At 33.5% G+C, this 24482-nt stretch overlaps 1 pseudogene; it reads left to right on the forward strand.

Moving 5' to 3' along the window:
* The first annotated feature begins 11249 nt into the window (after nt 1-11249).
* Nucleotides 11250-11938, forward strand: LOC114496290 (annotated as a pseudogene).
* Nucleotides 11939-24482: the final 12544 nt, after the last annotated feature.

The following is a 24482-nucleotide window of genomic DNA, read 5'->3' on the forward strand; positions in this document are numbered from 1 at the left end:
GTTTAAATATGAAATAAAAGAAAAAAACAAATTAAAGAAATAAATTTTTCAACAGATTCTTGTGGATATTTCTGTGTTATAGAAAGAAAAAGGACACAGAATCACCTCCTTGGCAGTAAAGTCTCTCCTATTTGAGAAAGAAAATACTGTATTATATTTCACAGCCATTTTGGCCTGAAGCTTTTCACTCTACAAGTTTTCTTTAACATAAATCAGTTAAACTTAATTCCCTAGGCAGTGGCTCTCCACAGGACCCCTGGATTATAAAATTAGCACATTCAGAACTCTAAATTCACATTCTATTACATTAAATCTTCATGCCCAGTATAACCAAGAGCAAGAATACTGTACTCAAAATCCTTCAGAATTAAACTGTTCATACTTCTCTGAAATGAAAATTACCATTTAAATGCTTTTGCACTTTGGGTTCTTCACTCTCAGTTCTTTATTTTACAGGTTACAAAATCTTACACAGTTGAGAAAACAGGGACATTACCTGCATTCAGAGTGATATCACTTACAAATTTCTCCAGGAGGGATCGCTTGCTCCCTCTGTCTCCCCTGGAGATGCCCACATTCCAAATCTCTATCATTATAGCACTTGTTACATGATGCTACAGTTACTGGTTTTTGTGCCCTTCTTAAAATATGTATTTTGGGAGTACATGTGCAGATGCTTGCAATAAAAGGGGAGATCATTACCTAAAGTAATCTGTGAGCATATTTTTCTCTTTCCAACATTAAGAAATATTTAAATTAGGAGAGCACCTTATTTATTTTTATATAGCCTAGAATGTGAGGATTTGGGCACATAGAAAGCATGGGAAAGGAACTGAAAGAAGAAATTTCTTAATAGACATTAAAATACAAGAGAAAAACAATGAGACATTTATAAGTAAAGAATTTTGAGTTTCCTGAGTCACCTGAGATGGAGTAGGGGACTAAGAAATTATGGCTGGAGATGAGAGGGCACACTTCCTCAGGTTGCTTTGGCAGAACTGGTTATTGGTACCTCTGAGAGCACTTCAGGATCATCATAAGTTTTGTTTGCAAAGGAATTCTATAGGCATTCATTTTCTATCTTAAATCAGTAAGCAATGTTAGAGTAGTTGAACGTGTCTTTTCTGAATTGCTATTTTCAAGTAGCCTGGCTTGTTTAATCACCACATTCACAAACACCCATTTGAAAAGAAAAAAAATATTCTATTGTTTAACAAACTAAAGATAAAATCAACTTCTATATTCTATCCTGAAAAGAAGCAATAAAGGTTGTCCTTCTGTCTGTCAGAAAGTTGGATATATCAACTAGATGGCTATAATATTATCATTGAAACTCCTAAGAGTAATTTGGAATGATGCTTTCCTCGATGGAATGTATGGGAATAAATACATAAATTTGAGATATTAAATATTCAAAGAAGCATCAAAACAATGCTTAATAAAATTTCAGGAGCCAAGACTGGATTATAAGGAATGACTTCTGGAATACATATGAAGCTAAAATCAGTCTCTGCTATCAGATTACTGCTGTGCAGATGGAATACTGACGGGTTTAGTTAGTTTGTGTTAATTATTTCTTTCAGCCCTTGGTAACAACAATGTGATATTGTACCATTCCACATTTTTATTTTGTGTGAAAACTGAAGGCATGTGGATTCATCCACTATATCTTCCAAGTCTACAGCACATGGCATGTTATGTTAAAAAGGCCAACAGTGACTGAGAATTCAAAGGCAGTTCTGTTCCACATGCTACTCGGGCTTTGCCTTTGAATGGAAAGAAAGTATAATCCCTTAACTACTTGTAGACATCTAACATATGAGCCATCAAGAGCATGCTTACAAATACTTAAATAAACTCAGGAGAAATAGCTGTCCCTTTGAAGCAAATGCTTGAAAATCAAAGGGCCCTTCGGAAAACCCTCTGTAAAACTGAAATTTCAAAAACCTCTGTCTGGCTGCCATTTAATGTTCCAAAATACTGAGCAGGGACAAATTTTTTCCCATCCAGGTGCAAAACTTTTTATGAACTCAGCGCATCAATGTTCACATTGACCTTAATACATCTAATTTTCATAGTCCTATGCTTGGATTCTCTTATAAAAGTGAGGAAGGAATTCCATTGAAAAAACTCTTTGTAGGGGAAATTTAGTAGGATAACTTCTGGTGATGGAAGCATTTGAGGTGGTTATAATAGATTTTGACATTTAGAAGTTGCAGGTATGACTTAGCAGATCATGATTCTTCCATAGCAACTAACTCTACCATCCATCACTCACCACCTTTTATTCTTTTTGGGATTTCTATTATATTAACTCTATTTTAGGATTTTTATAACTTAAAACATTATATAAATATAACCGAATGTAACAGAATATCTTGATTTTATGTATTTGCAATGGAAAATGTTCTTTTAAAAAGTCCATTAACATAGATTATAGGAAAAAAATGTGTTCCTGAATACATGAAAAGCAAGATAACTTGAAAAGGAGCCAAGAGATCTTAAAGAGTGAAGTATTGGTTTAAAATAACTGATTATTTTACAAATTTACTGAAATTGAGTTGAACTCGAGACATTTCCCTTTTCAATTTATAGGAGTCCAGACTCCAAGATATAGCTTTTGAATTTAATTATTAGACATTTCCTCTCCAATTATTTGTCATTTTTAGTATATTGAAATATGCTGTCTTGAGAATTCACCTTGATTTAAGCAAAGCCAGTATAAAACTCTGGATAATTCTTTGGTAGGAGATTCATAATATCCCTTAATAAAAAGCTTTAGTACATGATTTGATTAGACAAATTCAATTTGCATAAAACTTTCCAGGACACATATATTGCATGAAAGAAAAATAGACTTTATTTTATTAATGAATCTAATCCAAAACCGTAATAATAGTTTGATATGTTATTTGTGTTTCTATTCAAATTTCAATAATTTAAAGGATCTAGGCATTTTAGAAATAGAATCTTTGGCATTGTTACAATTTTGCTCTTTAATTGGGCAGTTAGCTACTTGTTCTCTTTATTTTTTATAGCCTATAATTATCAGGTGAACCTGACTAGTCAATGAAGCTTAGTGATTTAAAATGAAAGTTATTTCATGTCATAAGAAATAAGGTAACACTCTGTTAATTCACAATTATGGTCAAGACAATGGGAGAACAGGAGATATTTTTTCTGAATTCTAAAGAACAAAAAATTGAAATGTTTTAATTAAATCTTAAATTTATAATGTCATGGTTGCTCTTAAGACAGTCATATGGGTACTAATGGTTCTCAAATATTTGTTGAGTAAATGAATATTCAGCAGATTTCAAATCTATCCCAATTAATGTCTTGGTGCTTTATATTTTAACAGTCTCAAATAAGAACCAGTGTTTATTGTCAGTTTGGGTCCTTCAGGAAGCAGAAACCAAATATAATTAAAAGTAAAAGAAATTTTGGGGGGATGAGAAGGGGATTGCTCTAAAGGACATAGGGGAGATGAAACAGAAGTAGGCAGAGATTGTCTTTAAATCCCACATTATAAAATGTGGGTCTGATACCTGAGAAGTAGTGTGAGAAGAAAGAAGGACTGGGTATAAGCCCCAAACCACAATGAGTTCTGAGAAAATCTTGAACAATCTGTTCAGGGGTCCCAGAGCAATGGTCTCTCATTAAAGTTTAGCAGCACTGGGGAAGAATGACTTAACTCTGGTACCCACATTGTGGTCAGTTAATTTATGGAAGTAGCCCTGCAAGGATGTGCCTCAACCCAAACACTGGTAGGTCCCATATGTGTATGGCCTGTGGAAGCTGTCAGCAGACTATATTTGTCATCACTGGTTCTCTCTTTAAGAAAGACTTAGTGAGATAATTCCATAGCTGTCACTGTTGTGCTGTTGTGTCCTCTAAAATGTTTAATTACTCAAAAGAAGTTTCTTGACTCTGTGAACTTTTGTCTAGTCTGTTCTCTAATGTTCTGAAGAATTTCTAAATATCTGATAATACTAAGTGATGGAGGTATGGATCCACAGACTTACTTGTATATTACTGATGGGAATGGAAATTAAGATAACCCTTTTGAAAACTAGACAGTCTTATAAAAGTGTATGTTCTTATACCCTAAAATCCTAGGTTTGTGTTGGGTCAAATTTCTCAGAAGGGAGGCAGGGATTCCTGAGTAATGATTTGTTAAGAACGGTGCGCTCAGGAGAACCTTACAACTATGAGAGTTAGGAAGCAAGGGAGGGAAAGCAGGAGAGCTAAGCAAGAAAGTGATTTTGGCTGATCGCTTTGCCATTTTCCTTGCCTTGAGGTGAAAGAACAGCTTTTGTATAATTTCATTGAACCCCAGCTGACTCAGAAAGGGTGGGTGGAGAGGTTGGGGCATAATCCTGGCAACTGAGGTGAGGCTGCATATATTTCCCAAGAGTGATCCTTCAGAAAAGGTTGTAGGTATAAGATTTTAGCAGCAGCACCAGAAGCAATCAGTAAAAAAATCCCTGAGAATTAGTGTAAGGTGCTAAGAGCATTTTCTAAAACTTGAGAGAAACTTTGTACATGCATGTGATAGTTCACTGATGCACCCTTCAGTGTTGCCAAAACCTAGAAGTGATATTTGGGTTCAATGACAGGGGAGTAGATAACTCAGTTGTGGAAAATTCACATAATGGAATATTATGCAGAAGTTAGAATGAATTAACCTCAATCCCAATAATCTGGATGATTCTGAGCAATATAGTATTAAGTAATAAGTACACACCTCATGAAAGCCTTTCTATGAAGTCAAAAATAATTAAAATATATAGTAATACATATAGATGTGTTTAAAATATATAAAACTATAGAAAGGAAATGACGAATCATTGATCTTGATGGTTGTTACTCTGGTTTAGGAGTGGTGGGGGATGGAGTAAAGGAGAAGTATTTATGTTGAATGATAAGTTCATGAGTACTTTTTTACATTATTAAAAAATGCCCAGCTGAATAAAAAGCAAGTTTGTGTGGACAAATTAGTGTGTAATACACCAATAAGTAGGATTAATAAAAATCTGTGCATTGATAATATAATATTAAAGAAATAAGGTTTTCTAATTATAGAATAAAGCTTCTATTCAACAGATGAATTAGAGTTGGTGTTAAAATTGGCTTGAACCACTGGAAAAATGTGACTGTCTTTACTTGGGTGGGAATATTAGAAGGTAGAAAACAAGACATAGGTGCTTGGTGAAAATCAAGATACCGATTTTGGAAAAAATTAAATCTGAAAAGCCTATTCAATACACAAATAAAGACATGAAGTAGGTGACTGGATTTTGGCATTATAATGAAACAGATAGCCCCTGACTAGCAATACTATAATAAGTAGCTCCTGCATCTGTTAAGCCATAGAACTGGATGAGATCACTTAGGAAGTGAGTACAGATGAAGAAGTGATGAGATCTGAGAACTTTAAGAATTTCAGCCATAATGATTGAGAAAAAAAGATTAAGCAAAAGAGGTTTAGGAGTAGCATATTGATGTTGGAAGAGATGTAAGAAAGATGGTCTTCCAGGAACCAGATGAAAGAAAAAGGGGAAGGGACTAGACAAAGAACCTGCATGAATGACCCATGGACACAGACAACACTGTGGGAATTGAATGTGGGGGTGGGGGGTGGGATAGGAGGAGTAGGGCAAAGGGGGCAAATCGGTACAACTGTAATAGAATAACAATAAAATGATTTAATTTACAAGGGAACAAACACATAGAAATTCTAAAATTAGAAGTAAAATAATAAACAAAAATCACTACAGGGCAACGATAGGCTTGAACTGGCAGAAGAATCAGTGAATCTATACATATACATTAAAAATGACAATAGGGCTTATAGAATTCAAAAAACAGAGAGGGCAAAAAAACGAAGGAAAAAAAATAAACAGAGCCTGAGGGAAATGTGTGATACCATTAAATTCACCAGAAGAAGAGAGGAAAGAGAGAAAGAAACAAAGAAAACACTAGCTAAAAACAATGATTGATAATTCCCCATATTTACTGAGAAACATTAATCTATACATCCAAGAGGCCCAAAAAACTCCAAATAGGAAAACTACAAAGAGAGCTATACCAAGAAATAGCATAATGAAAATGTTCAAAGACATTTTTGTCTAAAGACATCTTTGTCTAAATTGAAAATTTGAGAGCAGTAAAATAAAACTGAAATAAAGACAATATCAGATAAACAAAAACTGAAAAAAATTCACTGCAGACTAAGCCAGCTAACAAGAAATTCTATGAGAATTTCTTTAGGTACAAAGAAGATTGTTGAGAACAAAGCTGAACTGGATTAAAAATATGGCACCAGATGGTAACTTAAATCTACAGGATAAATGAAGGGACACAGATAAATTAAAAGGTTGCTATAATGCTAAAAAAAGTGTTTCAAGAAAAAACACAGGTAATTCATTGTGTCAAATGCTGCTGAAAGACTGAAATAATGGCAAATAACTAATTATTAGATTGTCAACACGGAAGTCATTGATGTCTTTCGATGGCATTTTTAGTGGACTAATGGGTAGGCATAAGAAAGAATGAAGGAAATAAAGGTGGGGGCTAAGTAGCCATGGCTGTAGGTCCTTGCTTTTCATCACGTTGAATATCTCAACCACTTTCTTCAGGCCTGAAATATTTCTGAGGAGTAATCGACTGACAATCTAATTGGTGCTCTCTTATAGGTAACTACCTGTTTTCTCTTACAGCTATTAGGATTCTCTCCTTATCTTTAAGCCTTGTCATTTTAACTATGATGTGTTGATTTAGGCCTCTTTGGGTCCAACTTGTTTGGGACTCTGAACTTCCTGGACTTGTGTGGCTTTTTCCTTCACCAGATTAGGGAAGTTTTCAGTTATTATTTCTTCAAATAGGATCTCAACCCTGGTTCATTTTATTCTTCTGGTATTCCCATGATGAGGATGTTGTTATGCTTCATGTTGTCCAAGATGTTTCTTAAGCTCTCCTCATTTTTTTATTATTTTTTTTTGCTGCTCTGCCTGATTGTTTTTACTACCTTGTCTTCCAAAACACTGATTCAATCCTCTGCTTTATCTAACCTGTTTATTCCTTCCAGTGTATTATTTGTCTTATATATTGCATTCTTTATTTCTGACTGACCTTTTTATGATTTCTATGCCTTTTTTCATGATGTTGAGTATTCTTATCATCAATACTCTAAACTCTCTATCTAATAAATTCCTTACTTCCATTTCATCTAGTTCTTCTGGAAAATTCTCTAGACCACTTTCTTACACCACACACAAGAATAAATTCAAAAAGAATCAAAGACTTAAATGTTAGAACCAAAACCATAAAAATCCTACAAGAAAGTATAGGCAGCAAAATCTCGGACATTGCTCATAGAAAAAATTTTTATCAGATATATCTGATAAAGGCAAGGGAAACAAAAGAAAAAAATAAGCAAATGGGACTGAAGGACCAATTGCACCAAGCTAAAAAGTTTTTGCATAGCAAAGGAAATCATCAACAAAATAAGAAGAGAGTCCACAAAATAGGAGAACAATACATCTGATAAGGGGTTAATATCCAAAATTTATAAGGTACTTACAAATCTCACCACCAAAATACCCCCAAACCACCCAATTAAAAAATTAGCAAAGGACCTCAATAGACACTTCTCCAAAGAGCACATACAGATGGCCAATAGACATGTGAAAAGATGCTGAATGTCACTAATCAGAAAAACACAAATTAAAACCACAATGAGATATCATCTCACACCTGTCAGAATGGCTAACATCAATAAATCAACAAACAACAAATGCTGATTAGACTGTGGAGAAAGGGGAACCCTTTTGCACTGCTGGTGGGAACCAGCAGGTGTACGCTGGTGCAGCCACTGTGGAAAGCAGTGGAGATACCTCAAAAAATTAGAAATGGATCTGCCTTTTGATTCAGCTGTCACACTTCTGAGAATATATCTGAAGGAACACAAAACACTAATTCAAAAGAGCTTAAGCACCACTATATTCACTGCAGTGTTACAATCACCAAGATATAGAAGCAGCCCAAATGTCCATCAGTAGATGAAAGGGTAAAACAATTATGGGACATTTACACAATGGAATTCTACTCGGCCATAAAAAAAAGAGAAAATATTCCATTGTAACAGTATGGGTGGACCTGGAGAACATTATGCTAAGTGAAAAAGTTAGTCAGAGAAAGTCAAATGCCAAATGAATTCACTCATATGTGGAATCTGATGGACAAACTGAACTAACAAGCAAAATAGAGACAGACTCATAGATGAACAGGTGATAGCTAATAGGGAAGAGGCGAAATTAGGGAATGGAAGGATAGAGCAAAAACAAAAAAGGACTCATGGACATGGACAACAGGGTGTTGATGACTGGGGAGAGTTCATTATAAATGAACTAAATGGTAGTGGAAAAACATATAAAGATTATATTTTTAAAAAAGAAAAAGAAAGGCAGGGGCAACAACAAAAAAATCTCATTGTTTAATGTGTGTCTAGTGGAAACAAGTTTAACAACTAGTGCTAAGTGCCCATTTTCCTTCCCTGAGAGAGTCAGCTTCAGTGTTAGACGTAATTACAAATACACTGATTTTAAAATCTGGAAAGTACCCTTGAGATTGCTTATACAATTGTAACATTATACACATGAAATACTGGAGGTATAGAAAGCTAATATTAGTTGCATGAAAACATAAAGCTTAGGAGTTAATGAGACAGCCAGGACCAAAATTGAAATTTTCTGAATCTTAATTCAGGGTTACTTATATCCCAGGGAAAAAGTCAGCTAGCTTATAATTCTAATCTTTCATGGAAGCAGAAGTGAAATGTATTTTATTTAGCTATCAACATAACAGAAAGCTTTGCTGTTGTACTTTGTACAAGAATTATGAAACTACTTCATTTCCAGGTTGTACCATGTGTCCCCATTTTAACTTGCTCAAGTCCTACTCATCATTCTGGTTGCATCTTATATGTCAGAAAGGTAAATTCTCTGCCTCCCAAGTTAGGTAGCACAAAGCCAAATATAATGCAACTTGTTATTATTCATGCTTTTGAATTATGCATGAATTTAACTCTTCTATTTGCAGAAATAATTGAGACTTTATATGAGAACAAATGACTCCTAGCTTCTCTGAGAACCAAGAAGAGCCTTTTCCTCATACCAGTATTTTTTCTTTAGTTATAAAAATGCAAATACACATTGAAGAACTTAGAAATGTATTATTGATTACTTATACATTTAACCTGAAAGCTGATTCAGTGCTTGTCAAGAGGCTTTTGCAATGAAAAATATATTCCAAACAAATAACAGATAAGATATACATTTGGGGAAATATTAATTTATATGTATGTTCAGGTTGGGATACATATTCACTTAGGAGGAATTATAAGATAACTTCTCAGTCATGTCAATCGAAGGCGTTTGCCTTTTGAAAAGCTTCTTTGAAGAAATAACATGTCACACTCCTTGGGCACTTTTATTCAGGAAAATATAATACGACAGTAAAATTAAAAGCCCTTAGAGTGTGTGATATGGCTAATGTCATCTTTTTTCCCTTTCTCTCTCTCTCTGACTCTGTTAAAGTCATCCAATAAGAAAAGTATAGATTTGTTCCTTTCAGTTCTAGGGAGAGACAACTAAAGCTTATCTATTATTGAATTGGAAGTTAATGCAGTGCTCCTTAATAATACTGAAGGCTAGAAATCAGTCAGGTCCTAGATTAGTCTTTTCTCTGAAGAATGACTATATTGATTCCATTGGCATAATACTCAAAGGTGTGGCTATTTGCTAACTTTCTTCACTAGTTTTGGTATTACTTTGGAGCTTTAGCGTGTATTTTAAAAACCTCCTTTGTCTTTAATAATTAATGTTAGCTCTAAATGTTTGTTGCATTTCAAGTGAAATTTAGTATGATCACTTCTAATTAATTTATATTGAATTCTTAAACTTGTTAAGTTTTGATATTCAAGAAGACTGAAAAAACATTTTAAAACCTCTAGGTAGTGAATAAAAAATACTGTATTTTCCCTAAGAAAATATTTGAATGTTCTTAATATAAAAATAATTCCATAAATAAATCATGCATTTTATTTTAGAAATTTCCTCCTCTAGATGGCCCTGGAATCAAAAGGAAAGAAAAAGAAAAATTAACATTTTGGGGACAGCTGTATGCATCTTGGTGCCAGGTACTTTTAGTATATTTTTCTATTTAATTCTTACTTCAAATTTTGACAATAATATTATTGAACCCATTTACCAGATGAGAAGACCACATTTAGAAAATTTAAGTAATTTGTCTAACATTGTCCCCAAATCAAGTAATTTTCCCACCAAAGATTTCTGACTCTGAAGATCAAACTTGCTACTCTAGAGCTATGCCCATGGTAAATTTATATCAGTGACTAAATTAGCAAAAATGTTCACATTGAGTATAGATCTTGTTTTAGTATCATTATCTAGTTAGTTTTCTCTCTTGTAACATACCATTATGTTTACATAGAATTTAGACTAGAAAAATCATATATATGTATATATGTATATGTACATATACATATATTAATATAAATAATTGACCAAGAATCAGTGTTTACTCTCTCCTCTTTTCCCTCTCATGTGGAACTCAATCAAGCTTCAAATACTGTGTTCTTTTTCAATGTTTTACAAATTTTAACTTTCGGGATTGGCCATTCTGTTAATTTACTTCAAAGGAAGCTTTGCACACTAAATTTTTGAAAAATCTACATGTGCAATGCCATTGAAAATTAAAAGTTTGTCTGTATGTTTCATTCTTATGATTCATACCTATAATAGTTACTTCTCAAATTTTTGTCTAGCCATATTTCATACTGCCAGATAGTCTATTATAGTTTATATTGCTATGAACAATCCCACTAAGTAAATGCATCATGCTTTAATTACATATTTTCTGTTACTAGGCAAAAATGTTGCATATAACTCTCTTTTATAGGTCTTTTCTTCAGGGTAAATTCCTAGAAATGGATACTTGAGTTCAAAGCCTGTGAACATTTCATAATATTTTTGATAAATATTGCCAAACTGGCTTTCTAAGTTGATTTACCCTTAAAAATATTCAAATATGTCTCTTTTTTTGTAATCTTCCCCAAATAGAGTTATTATTGGAATGTAATAAAAAATAAAGTAATAGGATTTTTCACAATGTGTTTGCCACCAGAACACAGGTATCACGAAAACCAGCACTAAATCAAAGCCATGATGGGAAGAGACTCATATCAACATCAACACATAGGCTCTGGAAAGTCTACCACTATTGAACATCTGATGTACAAATGTGGTAGCGTTGACAAAAGAACCACCAAAATTTGTGAGAAGGAGGCTGCTGAGGCAAGGAAAAGCTTCTTTAAGTGTGCCTGAGTTTTAGATAAACCGAAAGCTGAACATGAGTGTGGTGTCACTATTGATATCTCCCTGTGGAAACTTGAGACCAGCAAGTATTATGTGACCATCATTGATATCCAAGGACATAGAGATTTTATCAAAAACATGTTCACAGGCAATTCTCAGGCTGACTGTGCTGTCCTTATTGTTGCTGCTGGTGTTGGTGAGTTTGAAGCAGGGATCTCCGAGAATGGGCAGACTCCTGAGCATGCCCTTCCGGCTTCCACATCGGTGTGAAACAGCTGATTGTTGGTGTTAACAAAATGGATCCCACTGAGCCACACTACAACCAGAAGAGATACAAGGAAATTGTTAAAGGAGTCACCTCTTACAGTAAGAAAATTGGCTACAACCCTGACACAGTAGCATTTGTGCCAATTTCTGGTTGGAATGGCAACAACGTGCCTTGGTTCATGGGATGGAAAGTCACATATAAAGACAGCAATGCCAGTGGGATCTTGCTGCTTAAAGCTCTGGATTGCATCTTGTCACCAACTTGTCCTTGACAATAGCTTCATCTGCCCCTCCATGATGTCTACAAAATTGGTGGTATTGTTACTGTCCCTGTGGGCTGACGGGAGCATAGGGGCCACCTTTGCTCCAGTCAACGTTTCAACTGAAGTAAAGTCTGTTGAAATGCATGTTGAAGCTTCAGTGAAGCTCTTCTTGGGGACAGTGTAGGCTTCAATATCAAGAACATATCTGACAACAATGTTTATCATGGCCATGTGGCTGGTGACAGCAAAAATGACCCACCAATGAAAGTAGATGGCCTCACAGGTCAAGTGATCATCCCAAATCATCCAGGCTAAGTCAATGCTAGATATGCACCTGTGCTGGGTGGTCAGACAGCTGAGGTTGCTTGCACATTTGCTGAGCTGAAGGGGATTGATTAATCATTGTTGTGGGACAAAACTGGAAGAGGCCCCAAATTTTTTGAAATATGGTGATGGTCCCATTATTGATACGGTCCCTGGCAAGCTCATGTGTGTTGACAGTGTCTCTGATTATCCTCCTCTGGGCTGTTTTGCTGTTCGTGACATGAGACAGTTGTTGTGGGTTTCATTAAAGCTGGGGACAAGAAGGCAGCTGGAACTAACAGTCACCAAGTCTTCCCAGAGATCTCAGAGGCTAAATGAGTATTATTTCTAATACCTCATACTCCAGTCTTAATGAGTTGTGGAAGAATGGTCACAATAAAAGTATTAATGTTAAGGAATTTGTAGATACAGTCAATTTGATGATGAATTGAAAGTTATATCTGAGGAAAAATGAAAAAGAGACTCCTAGGTGTGTGGGCATCAAATGTGTGAATAATGGTACCATTAAAAGAGGCAGAGAAGTGTGGAGAAGAAGCAGTAGAGAACTGGTGAAGGGGTGTGTGGAAGTCAGGTGTCACTCTTTGAGCATGTTATTCTTTGAAATTCTTCTGCTTTCTCATTTCTACTCTTCCTGCTCAGTATATAAAGCTTTAAAGGAGGTGGAAAATCATGGAGGAACGTCAGGCTCATGGGGAGAGACACTAGGAAATGTTATTAAGGGTAATGTTTGTTTTGAGCCAGGTATGATGTTTAGGGTTCAGGCTTGTTCTGTAGTTATAAATTTGTCATTGTTAGCATATAGATGGCATTTAAAGCCAAATGACTGAATAAGATCACCTACAAAGACAGCATGTGTCTATTCCCTAAAATCTGCCAGTTCTGCACAAACATATCTGTTTTCTTGGTCTATTGACATTTAAAAAAAATCTCTTATGTACTCTATATACTTCAGGGACTTCAGAACTGCACACCTCTGACAATGATAAAGTATCAAGTTATTTCTATTTTTAATAATTTTTGCTTCCTTCCCTGAGACTATTATTAACAGGCTTTCTTCCTGCAGCCTTGCTTACCTTAGCTCTCAAATTTTATGGGAGTTACTATATTTCCCTCACTTTTTCCTTGTGTGTTTCTCACCTTCTCTATCTCTATCACCTGTGTCTGTATCTCTGTCATCTCTCTGTTATTGCTAAAAGGCTTTCTTCTTTCAGCAAATATTCCCAGTGCTCTGAAAAAATGCACAGTGTTTCTGTACTGCCTTCTCTCACTGAATTCAACCTTCACACTTTTTTTCTTATTATTTTAATGCTTTATCCCATTATGTTTCTGTTTTCTATACCAACCAACTGCATCATAATGGGTATGTTGGCTCTAGATTCCCTTTAATTCATTCTCTTCATACAGAGAAAGAGTACTATTTTTCTTCACAAAGCCTGTCATTATGAAAGGATAATAATAATTTTTTTAAATGGAGTACCACCAAGAATGCCACTCAGTAAAAACAACACAAAATAAAACACAACAAATACTTTCATTAAAGTAGCTCCCATTTTTTAAATAGTTAATAATTCTCATTCTAGTTAACCTGAGAGACAAGATAGAAAGGGATCATCAATTCGTGGCTTTCAGGTACTGAAAGAGTCATTAATTCTTTTTCTACCACTCATACAGATGGGTGACATCTGGACACTTTATGTTTTACATGTTTTCATCCTATTAGTTTTCTTTTCTACAACTCTAGCAAAATAAATTATTTCCATATTTTACACTGGATTCATCTCCTATAGAAAGAAAACTTCCATTTTTCTTATCTCTATTAAACTATTATTTTTGCTTATGCTCTGCCCCTAAGATTTACTTGATTAAATGATTACATGTATTTTAGGAGTGTGTGGAAACGACTAGGTTTGAGAGAATTAGCTTCCCTCTTCTACCCATTACAAACCAGAAAACATAAGTTCTCTTAAAAATATGTAATATACCTATTTTTTGTTACCCATACTTGACAGAGCAATACGTAGGTCTTACCACGTTCCTTACTTACTATCCCCTTCCTCCTAACTTAAAGTGCAGAGGGAACATTTTAGCCAGGAATGTGTCAGAATTTGTCTTTTTTCTTAACATAGCATAGACTTGTGTATGAAAAGCTAAAAAATGCATGACTCGACAAAATTTTTAATGAACCTTCTGATTGTTTTTCCTACATTGTTCAAACAATCAGAATTTTGAGTCAGAGGAAGTGAGGTTTACTCATGTCTTCTCAGTTTAATCAACATTAAAATGATGTGGTTGAACTAAATTCTAAATTCCTATCTTCTTTTTTAAACAATCCACTGGAACTTTCCTGGTTAATAACTATACTCATAAAGCATCAGGTATTTAAAGACAAAAATATAGTCATGAGGATCAAATTATCCTTGAGGTGATTGGATTTAAAATAATAAATGTTTGTTTTTTCTTTAGCACAGCACAGTGATGCAGTAATACAAGACTATTGAAATCTATGCATTGTTTTCTCCTTTTTTAAATTCTCTCTCCTCCTCACAAATCAATTTACTGCTTGGAAAATAAACATATATAAAGTCAACTTACAGATTGATATAATTGAAGAGAACATTAGTTTATTGGCGAGGAACTACATTTTGCCTCCAGGGAGCTCTGGTGGTAGAAAGCTGTTTACAATGTTTGATATATGACCCATTATATCTGCTACACTGAGAGGAAATGCAGATATGGTCAAAAGAGAAACCAAATGAGAGAGCAGAGATCCAAATCCTTATGCATCTTTTTTTTCTACATGCCTACGATTTTTTTCAGAGTTGTCAAACTTAAGAATTGATATGTTCTGATAAAAGTAATTTCAGTACTTAAAGACATTGCAATTAGTTTATCAGGATGTTATTGAAATTCTGATTTGTTAAGGGTTTTTAATAATATTTGTGTGAACAATTGAAGTGGTTAAACTTCAACATCAAAATAACATTTCACGTGATTATAGGGATTTTAACAGTCTGTTGTAAGGTATTTTGTTGTGGTTTATAGCTTTGGAAGACCTTCCTGTGAAGTGAAGGCAAAACAGGTGTTGCCTTAATATTAGCAAATCCTTCTACAACAGCATTTTTTCTAATATAGAATATTTCCTAATGAAGTTATAAATTTCCTGTCCAGGTAAATGTTTGCACAAATGCTGGAAGATCCTCTGACAGGACTACCTTTGAGGAAATTTCCACATTGCCTTCCAGATCAAATCAGGTGTCCTCAAAAGTCTCCCCCACAAAATCTAACATGCTAACATTCTCCATAAGGATTCTCTATAGTTGCATATTGTATATAGTACCCTGTAAAACATAACTTTAAAATTTAAAAGTGATTTTTGTTGTTTCTGTGGATGTAGATATAAGGATGTTAACCTCTTTTAAATATAGTGAATGCTATGCTTTTTCTTAAACCTTGTCTTTTCTATTATATATATGTGTGTGTGCCTATATATATGTATATACATACACACATACATACATACATATACACATATATGTATAGAAAACCTATCTCAAACTTTTAAATAATTTATGTTCTTTGCATTACAAAACCAAAAAGTCAATTTAAAAAGTTGGTGAAATTTTTATGAAAGCTGGAGATTATAACTCTTTTTAAGGAGGGAAGACAAAAACATTGCTTCTTTATAGACCTCTTTGCAATAAAAACCAATTTAAAAATTTACATTTTTCAAGGAGGGATAATTTCCACAAACAAACATAAGTATGCATTGCCCTATGTCAAGGTGGACGCCTGTCACTCAAATCACTGTCATGCCGCAAGCTACCCTGATACAATCAGAGAGGAAAATATAGTTAGTTAGATGGCTTTACAGAATGATGTCTGCATGAGTGGCAGATGTTTGTGTTATAACCACATTATGTGCACTCAATTTTTATTATAGAACAATTGCTTCTAATAACTTTTATGTTCATGATCAATGTGTCATAAATTCACCTGAATTTCAAAAGTGGCCTATGAAATTAAAGAATTGATTTTCAGTTGTTTTCTCCTGATATATTCAATAATAACAATAAAAAGTAACTGATTTGAGCAGGTATTGAATTGTGGATTCCAACAATTTGTGAGTTCTCAAATACATGGACCAAATCTTCCTGGTTCATGGAAGACCTGACATTCATTATGTCTAAGATCATTATCAATCACCAGTAGCCCAGTATTGTCTGCTGTAACTGGGTAGTCTTCTCATGCTGTTTGTAGTCAATTTGTGCTGCTTGCAGTTATTAATATAGTCTATTACTATTTCAGTTATGGTATCATTCCAAATTACATGAAATCAATAACAAAATGTCACATGAAACCAGAAACATGTTCAGTTATCCTGTAGAAATACTTTCAGATTATTTGTATCATATTCAATTTTATTCAGTAATAATAAATAACACTCATGGAAATAATTTATGTTTGATTAGCAATTAATTTGTATACATAACAGGTTTTTACTTTCATATTTATAAATATTTCTTTCAACTTTACCACAGACTCTAGGTTTTTTCCTTCCCAATTCCTTAACATTAATACTTATTGTGACCATCTTTCAACTGAATGGAAACAAAAGACAGACAAAATATTATTACAGGAGAGTGTATATTTGTTGGCTGTCTTGGAAATCAACTACTACTTCAAATTTTGTCCTGAGAATATATCTATATAATCTTTAAATATAAGTTGTATATTCATATACAAACACACATACATGTGGCATTGGTTCATACTAGAAAACAATTTAAGCCTCTTGCTGTATTTAGTATGAAATGCCAGCTGTTAATTAGTCAGAAGAAATATAGTACATTCAGTAAGAGTATAGGCAGGTAGATCCAGACAGTTTAGGTTAAATTTAGTTAAATCATTTACTAGCTACATGATATTAAGAACTGAATTAATCACTCTGCAGTTCAATGTCATCATTTATAAAATTGGTGGTTAGAAGATCAAATATATGAACTCATGTTTTAACTGTCCTTGGAACAGTTTCTGGCTCATAAAAAGTACTCAATTACTGTTAGTTGTTATTAGTTGTTATTCTAATGAAGACATTAAACATAGGCAGCTGGTTACATGGGTTTGGAGCACATTATCATACACATGGCCTTTAGACACAGAATTGGAAGAGTTCACCTAGTGAAGAGAAGTGGGTTAAGAGCAGTGAGCTAAGGCTCTATATAATTGGCCATACCAGTGTTTAGAGTTTAGTCAGAAAGTGAAACTAAGACAGAAACAAGGACAGTAGTCTGATAGTCCAGTGAAGAAAGTATTTCAAAAAGAAACTTATGATCAACTATTTCTAATAAGAAGGTGAGGTAATGGTAGGGCTAAAAATTGTCCATTAGTCTTGGTAAAGGGGTGGCCTTGATAATGGCAGTTTCATAGTGTGATGGAGTAAAAAGACATAGAAAGTGGGCAAGCAATGAAAGTGAGTAGAGACAACAGATTCTAGGAGTTTTGCTCTAAAGGGGGGCAGAGAAATGTGCCAGTAGATAAAGGGAAACAATACAGTCTAAGAACTTTTGTTCTAAGTTGGGGTATAACATAGAGAGTTCATTTGCTAACAGAGATGACTCAGTAGGTAATGAGGTTGATAATATAAGAGATGAGGGAATTGGTTGCTGGAGCAACATCTTTTTAAAGGTGGGTAAAACTGGAGTTATAAATTTCTAATTTACTATCAAACATAATTTTAATTGTCTTCTCAGCCCCTCAAATAGACTCTATGAGGCAGATATATATTTTTATATTTGTTGTCCCAACTATAACAGAGCTAGGTGGTAAGCATATAATAAATACACAATAAATATTTGTTAAACAAATATATGTACATATAAATGAATGCAAACATGAATAAATAAATGAAGTAATGGTGTTGCCTGAGATGGGAGCACATATAATTCTTTCCTTGTAAGGGCAAGGAAGAAAAGTATATAACAACAGATGAATGTAAGTCAGTGGAGCTGCCAATCATTAACACATGGATGTCCTTATCGATTAACTGTCATATCACTGAAATAAACTATACAAAGTTTACTTTGTAGGGAAAGAATGAGAGATAAAAGTTAAGAAGATCTTAACAAAAAGATCCAGAGTTAGAAAATAGGACACGGTTATTTTGTTTTAAAATGATTAGTAAGTTGATTCAACAGAAAAAGAAAATAGAGGAAAGAGATTGAAGAAAGTTTTCAAATATGTATTACACTGAATGTGTTAAAATAGTGATTAAAATGCATAATTGTCATTAAATTTTCACAATGAAACAGATTAAGGGAAAACCACTAACCTTGAAGAGAAGAAAAATAAGATAGTTCTCATACAAAGAGTTAAAGCCAGGAGACTTTCAAAAGAAATACTGACAGAAAACAAAAAGAGTAATGATTTCAAAATTTTGAGGGAAACTTAGGTTTATCATAGAATCCAATAATAAAAAATTATTAATCCAATGTTAAGATGCAAATATATATATTTATACATATAATTTCCTAAAAAAAGTCCATCTTTGAACACCTGATTAGTAACTGACCAAAATGAGAAAGTTAAGGAAGAAAGGACAAGACATGAGATCAAAGAAACTGGAAATTGAAAACAATAAAAAAAGGCAAGAGATGATTGGGCAGGGAATTCCAGGACTAAAGCTATGTGGTAGACCAGAAGAATAACCAAAACACATTGGATCAGAAACATATAATGAGAGTTCTGCAAAAAAAAATCAAAGTGATGAATTCCATCAGATATCTGAACAATATGATAAATTGTACTTAATAGGCACTGAAAAATTATAGACATATTGATTAGTACAGAAATAAGTATGAAAACAAAAGCAATGTAATTTTTAATAATAGAAACTACTTTTTTCATACCAGAAAGAAAAATAAACATAAGACATTTTACTTAGTAGTATATTATTGTTATGTATTCAAAATAGTATGAGCCTTGAACAATTATTAAATGTAAAGACTACATTAGAATGATGGGTCGCAAAATTCCAGGATGGGAATACTGGTATAAGGGGACTAAATCTGATTCACCATAATAGAAATTTGTTAAATAATATTTAAAATGTGGAACAATTATTAGCAACATATGCACATTATAAGCAAATTTTAAGGCATATATAAGAATAAATGGATGGAAATACTTTCCTTTGGGGATAAGAATAGTAGGTGTGGAAAAATGCAACAAAGTCATTCTTTTATACTGCACCTTAAGCTTGTATTATTTCACTATAACAACTTGAGTATGGAGTCAATTTGAATGCTTGCACACATGTGTGATCACCCATTGAGACCTCAAAATGAGTTTTTTAAAATGTTTGCTCTGTAGACATACTTGAACTTATTTTAAAATGTGCAAATAAGTATTAACGTGGACCTGGACATGTCTATATATATATATATATATATATATATATATATATATATATATACAGTTACACAAGAGTACTCACCTAGAAAATACAAACACATACAAATTCACACACACACACACAGCTCATGATCAGTTGTGTCAAACCAGATTCAATGGCCTGTGTTCCAACCCAGTTATTTGAACAGTTACTAATCAGTTGACAGCTGCAAATGAGGAAAGAATGATAGGTAATATCGATAGCTACTTTAAGTTGTGTGCTTACATTTTTTTGTATTCATAGCAAGAAAAAGACATAGTGATTAAATATAGTGATGCTTATAATTGAAGTAAAATTTATGGCTCTAAGTGTACAACTGGATGACTTTTGACAAATGTAGTGATAAGTCCAACACCCTAATTATGATGTGAGAAATGTTACCACCCTAGAATGTTCTCTCATGCCCTGTTCTAGTCAATTTTCATTCTCTTTAAGAAAAACTCTGTTCTGATTTCTGTGTACATAGTTATGCCTGATTTTGAATGTCATGTAAAAGGAATCATATGGTTTATCCTGATTTGTGTTTAATTATATTTACTCAAATAATGAGGTTCAGATTCATCCATATTCCTTTCTCTTCAGTGTTTTGGAATAATTTAAGCATAAGTATTATATATTCTTTAAATGTTTGACAGAATTCTCCCATGAAGCAATCTGGTCCTGGACTTTTGTTTGTTAGAAGTTTTTTGGTCACTGCTTCAGTTTTGTTTCTATTAATTTGTCTGTTCATACTATCTGTTTCTTCCTGGTTTAGTCTTGGAAAGTTGTATGCCAGTCCATATAATTCATATGTAATTTTAGATTGAATATTTGTTTCTGCACTAGATTCAGCTACTTGGGGATAGAAATTATGTTGCCTTTTAATATTTATATTCCCTAAACTAAGCATAGGCCTAACATGCGGTAAATGAACAATACTATGTGTGGAATAAGTGAATAAGTTCACTTATCATTATTGTATGGGTTATAACCACAATGTGTATTTTTTCCATCAAGATAGTGTTATATAATTGAAAGAATACAATCTTTCAAATAAACAAAATGTATGTTGTGTTCAAACTTTAGTTCTGTTCCTCCTCTATCTATGTGATCCAGGGCGAGTGACATACCCTCTAAAATCCAGATTCCTCTTCTTAAAGAAAGAGATGATCCTGTTTCCTAGAAATATGATTACAGGCACACACACACAAAGACAGAATGTCTAGTGAGATGTTTGGATTAACCCAGTTACCAAGAGACCCAAGAAGCTGCTAATTCTGAATGAGGCCCAGAGCATGAGAGGGCTCTGCAATGAGGCCAGTCTGCTGTGCAAGCTGCTCTGCTACTTGGACCATGTGATTGAGCAGAACCAAAGGTGCCTTAAGTGTCAGTGGGAGGTAGAGATGCTGGGCCCTGTAGGGGAATCACAATGCAGATTCTTACGGCTTTGGAACAAAGCCCTGCCCTGCTCAGTAGATGACTACAGGTTTTCCTGGCTATATGAATGTAGGGCATTCCTAAGAATGCCTAAGTGGTATAAAAGCAAAGAAACAGTTATTGTAGGACACTTCTTGTTAAAGGAAGCATAAAATCAAGATAAAGCACACTGTTCAAAGCTATTGTGGCTTGATACTGAGATGCTGAGTATGGTTCCTATAGAAGGAGTTTGGCCACTCTTTCTGCTGTGGGTGTGAGCTTCCTCTATAATGGCTGGCTGCAAAACAAACACTGAGCATTATTTTCAATCTTTTGCCTTTTCCCTTAAAAGCAAAAGTCCTCCTTGAATTTCTTTTGAGTGGCAGAAATGGGCACTAATGTAGGTTTCTCATAAAAGCAAGGTGGTGTAAAGCAAACTTTTAAAAAGCAAGGGATTTCTGTAGCCCACTTTTGATAAACAGCTCTTGTCCTTCTACTGGGATTTATTAGAAACTCAACAATTAGCCACTGGGCACCAAGTTACCGTGCAACCTGAGGTGTCCAGCATAAAATGAGTATTATTCATCCCCACAAGCCATATACCCGAGTGTGCACATCAGCACTCCATCATTAAATCAAACCAGTATACGAATATGTTAATATGTGATTGGCCCTGAGCAAGCCTTAGGCAGAAGCACATAACATAAAGAATTGGCCCAAATGCCCATGTACCCCATCCTGCTACATTGCCTTCTCTGTTCTTTAAATTATATATTACAGATAATATCTATATTATATATGGTTTTGTATATTATAGGCATAAATATTAGTTCTCTTATATTTTATAAATTTATAGGGGTGGGAATTCCAGGGACGTGAAGTAAGTATAGTTGATGGGACTGACTTTGGAAGTCAATGAATACACTTTTCTCACTTGTAGCTTAAAGTTAAAGTGGTCTCTATAGACTGAAAGGGTCTTGATATCAAATCAAAAGTTGAATGAAATGCAAGTTAGATTTTTTTGTATTGTAGATCTGAGCATATCTATTCTGAAGAAACAAGGAGAGAGAAAATAGCAAATCTGATAAGATGACATGCTACTGAAGTTCTCTTATTTGTCAGAAATTTTACAGATAACAACAATTAATTAAACTTTAAAACAGAATTATTTTCATATGGCCCTGAAAATTATTTATGGGTAGTGCATTTCATATTGTAGAATCAAGTAGGAGATATTGGTGATGAATAAGTTGTCAGGGAATAGAGTCATGTGATTTGGAAATTGTTGATTCCTTATAAAATGAAAACAAGTCAAAACCATCTGGCTAAAGATATCAGTCCTCTGAAATACAATGCACTGGATAATATTTTATTACACTAGGAAATTTTTTCTTCTGCATTTAGATGATGTGATCCTCCATCAAAGACTTCCTTTCCCTTTCCTGTACTTTTGATAAGGGAGGGCATTTTCTAGGGCAGGGATATAAAATCAGATATTTCTTGTAGCATACTCTTGGTAAACTAAACTGTTGGTCTTTAAAAATAAAATATAATCTTTATGGTCAATGAACTGTTTTGAGAAGTCCTTTGATGATTTTCTTGTAAGACACTAAATATTTCACTGAAAAAGTGAGTTTCTTTAGGATATGATTGCTGATAACACTTTATTTTCTCTTTTGAAATGGGTATAGAAAATGCAAACTTGAATTTATTCAAACAAATCCTGAAGATTTACTGTATTTCTATAAGTTTTGATAATTAGCCATGTGGTAAAACTATAAAGTTACTCTTAGTTGTTATTATTATTAGGGCAATGTTTGTCTTATCTGTAGGAAAAAAGAAAATCACAAGTATGTTTTAATTCTTCATAATTGCTTTATAATAATTATATGGCTAATAATTCAATGAAAGCTTATAAATGAGATAATTATTAGATTATTGGATATAAGAAAATTATAAAATTTATTTTATTTCAATGTCTTCACATTTTAGCATGATCAAATAAAACATAGCTCAGAATTGTTTTGAATTTTACATGTTTAAACTACAACAATGATAAAAACTCATTTTTCTTTTCTCCTGTTTTCCTTTTTGCTTCCTCCTTCTCCACTCAAGGAAACTGTCACTGTGTAGAGACTTCTCTGTAGGTGTCAAGTGCATTGTTCCTTTTCAGCGATATGTTGCCACTTCTTCTATGTTATCCTCTAATAGCTATATTCAGTGAGCTTTGATTAACAAAACATAGGTAGTAAAAAGAAAAAAGGCAATAGTTATAACATTGAAATGAATATCTCACTGTGTGCTGCCTCTTCTCTTTTGAACACATTTTCCCATATGTGTTCTTCAGAGTGTTTCCGAAGTGGAAGTCAAACAAGTTCTAAAGTTATTGTTATGCATCACTGATGTATACATGAAGTTACCGACACAGGAATCTTTGACAGAGCAAACTTGTAATAACTTCCCTGAAGCTGTTATCTTGATCTGTCTCTGAATTTTCCTTTCCTTTTGTTGAACAGACCTTTTTAGGAAAAGAGCATAACACATATAGAGTCAAAACACATTTAGATTTTGCCCCTTTGTAGGTTCATATCAGCTAAAGTATTTCATTTAAACAGTGTGGAAAAAATAATGCTCCTAGGCTAAGAATATATGCCAAGTTTATGCCAATATCACATTTTTTATGGTTGATTTATAAACCTCTCAGAAAGGATGGAAATGCTGACACACTAATAACTCTAGCAAAATAGAGTTCTACATAGTTTAAGAAAAAATATATAAAAGAAATAAAATGGACAATGACAGTCTAAAGGAAAGTTTCCTGAAAAGTGTAAGATATATTTTATGTTTTGCACAAAGATTGTCACTTTCTATACTTGTTTTAGTAAGAAATCAGTAATCATAGATTATCTTAACAGGTAGTATCTACTCTCATTTTGTCTTATTCATTCAAAATTATCCAATATTAAAATGATGTTCAAGCAAATAGGTGATATTTTTTGTACCATTAACATATTTTTTTGTTTGAAGTTGTTTATGTGTTACATTTGGGTACTGTAAATCTTAAATTATTTTTAAAAAGACAAAAGTTTTAAATATAAACACATTAGTTCCTTCATTTTAAAAGTTTGGTAAGATTATCAAGTGTATTTGAAAATGATATACCCTATGTTCCTACCGGTACAGAAAAAAAAGTAATGATCTACCGTTTACTAAAAAGCAAATTTAAAGATATGTACCAAAAACCTTAAAATTCATGCATGTAGACTCAATCATTACACTTCCAAGTGTCTATCCTTAGTTTTAAATTAGGGATTTGGTTAAATACTTATGGGTTAGTATTATTCACATATTATTTTACAGATTATAAACAACTCATATGAACAA

This window comes from Phyllostomus discolor, chromosome 5 (genome assembly GCF_004126475.2).
Source record: "Phyllostomus discolor isolate MPI-MPIP mPhyDis1 chromosome 5, mPhyDis1.pri.v3, whole genome shotgun sequence".
NCBI lineage: Eukaryota > Metazoa > Chordata > Mammalia > Chiroptera > Phyllostomidae > Phyllostomus > Phyllostomus discolor.